This window comes from Lupinus angustifolius, chromosome LG08 (genome assembly GCF_001865875.1).
Source record: "Lupinus angustifolius cultivar Tanjil chromosome LG08, LupAngTanjil_v1.0, whole genome shotgun sequence".
In the NCBI taxonomy this organism is placed as follows: Eukaryota; Viridiplantae; Streptophyta; class Magnoliopsida; order Fabales; family Fabaceae; genus Lupinus; species Lupinus angustifolius.
The window spans coordinates 9418441-9421267 of NC_032016.1; the positions used below are offsets into that span (position 1 = coordinate 9418441).

General features: G+C 27.8%; 1 long non-coding RNA gene across 1 annotated transcript; it reads left to right on the forward strand.

Annotated features, from left to right (window-relative positions):
• LOC109354569 lies at nt 831-1408 on the forward strand. Its single transcript, XR_002108564.1, has 2 exons — nt 831-953; nt 1120-1408. It is a non-coding gene; the product is annotated as an uncharacterized LOC109354569 (long non-coding RNA).

Sequence of the window (2827 nt, forward strand, 5' to 3'; positions counted from 1 at the left end):
TGACAAGTTTGCCACACATTACCCTTAATTAATGGACGACCAATTTTTACAACTACAGAAATTATATGTCTTTTTATATACAAAAATTCATTATTATCGAATATGTGCATTATTGTCTTTATTAATTAATGTATTCACATATTAAGAATGTCACTAAAAATTTTAAAAAAAATTATACTGGACTACATGATCCCCATAGGAAATGTGAGTAAAAAGTAAAGGTGATTAAGAATCTAAGCAAAGAATAAAGGTCATATAAAATATGAGATCATTCGGCGTCTAGTAAGAATATGACTAAAAATTAAATATATATTGGAATCAAGTCTATAACAAGTAACAATAATAATTGAAAAAAATGTATTACATTTCCTCACGGTTTTCATGAGACATTTTATTTGTTGAAATGAAATTGCAAATTATTTTACATAATTAAATTCTTTACATAATGAATGACAACACATTCTTGTTGTCATCATGACTTGCTTTAAACTCTCATTTTCGTTTCAATTCTGACATTCAAATTTCACATATTTTATTATGATAAATAAGGTATATCACCTATTCTTCACGAATGACCTATAAAAAGTCAATATTGACCCTATGTATTAAGCATAAGAATTGATATTGTATAATATCTAGGGATATACTAAGATCTTAAATCATTATATCAACTTCTTGTTAAAATTAGTCTTTGATAATTCAAAGCAACACACTTTTCTTAGAATAAATGAGATGACAATTTTTTTAATATTAAAATTGTAAATTATTAATTGGTGTAACTCATCTTTTGGAAGTTGTAATACTCTCATCACTATATAAAGAGAGTTCCACTGAATTGTGATATCCATTCAAGATCTCTAAATTGATCAAGTGTGAAGTGTGAACAATTATCTTGAGTGTGAGGATGTCTATTGTCAAATTTGCTTTCGTTTTGGTTTTCATCTTTGCATCAGGTTAGAAATTTTATTTTACTTTCAATTATCATTATATCTCTTGTCCAAATGTATGAATCATATTCTATATCCTAAATTACTTTCATAATACTCTCTTTATTCATCCAAAATTTCTTATGTTGTATGATACGAATTTCTTGCTCATGTATTATTTATGTGAATACAGATATGTGCAAAGAATCAGATGCGTATGGTCCAATTACACATTTTCCTTGTCACTCGGACAAACAGTGTGAAGCAGTTTATGGTCCTGGATGCAAATGTATTAACACAGATTGTTGCCCACCACCGTTGTTTGACAAAATCCACAGCCAAGCATCACAAGACTGAGTATCAAAAAGTGTGTGTTAGAATAATAAAGTGTTAATAAGGAAGGATTACATCTTATTATCATATTTTGTTAGATCAAAGTTTATAAAGTCATGAAATGTTAAATAAAACTTAAGATTTTAACATTTTCCATAATCATATTCTTATATATATAAGGAATGCATATTATCAAAATCCATATGATATCCAATACTACATATTCCAATTGAAATTGTGACACATAAGCAAGTTCTTCGTTTCTGAAAAAAGATAGACTCATATATGATCTGATAAATATTTAATTACCATCTGAAAAAGGAAAAACGGAATCTTTATCTAAGATTTTAAATCATGTCTGAGTAAAATATTTGAAAAAATTATCAACCCTCTATTTNTAATCTCAAAACTAATTTACCTTTTGACTAAAAATCATAATTTTCATTAACCATGTCAAATATGAATATATGAGCTCAAATCCTCTCTACTACCGAAGATTCCAATAATAGAATATGAGGTACATGGTGGGTGTAATAATTCATAATTTTCTTGTTTAAAAACACTTTAAATTCTATATGTTTAAAGCTTTTCATAGACATGTGTCACCATCTCCATTCAGTATTGGCTCCTCCAATAGTAAAGGCTATATGATTTCTCAGTATAATGGTTGACATTTGAGATGTATAATCAATTTCAATTAATACTCTACATGTGTGTGACTATATATTTTTGGTTAAAGGATCTCCAGTAAAAACAAATAAATTTTCAAAAATATATTGAATTTATCACTTATTTTTATGAATACTATAAATTGAAAATGGTTAATATACTCACATGTTATATTATTATATTGATCAACGTCAACACACATAATTTGTGTCCTGTTTGTCGCGACCCGATTTTCGGTTGGAAGACCGGCCCTGCAACTTAGAGAGAGTTGAACTCGGTTTCTACCACTTCTGATTGATTTGGAGTCGCCACTACGTTTTTTGCGGTTAAAACGTAGAAAACTATAATAAGCCCAATTAGGATAATATGGTCTTTAAACAAAGATTCTAAGCTCGGGAGTCGATTACGGATCGGGAAAGGTATTAGCAATCCGTCCGCCCGTATTAAAACGATACCCTCGCTAATAACATGAACTTTTATACCCTTAAACAATTTATTTAATAAGAATTTAATTACTAAAGGAAAATATTTTTATTTTTTATATTTGTGTCTGACAAGAGGTTATCTTGCTCCTACGTATCCCCAGGTGCAATAGGGAAATCAAGACTACGTAGTTCTAGTTCGAAAATTGTTTAGCTACTTTGGTTGATTGTTTGTAATTTAGAAAATACCGATAGGTTTAAGAGTATTAATTTATTATTTATACATATAGAATTTAATGATAAAGTAGTTTATTAATTATATATATATATGGAATTAACAATTTAGAGACAATGTTGGTTGNAGAGACAACCCGAACTATAACCTTACTATAAGAATTCCATAATTAATTTGATAATATAATTTCTAATTATTCATACATATAGAATTTTAGCGATAAAATTCATTATATATATATA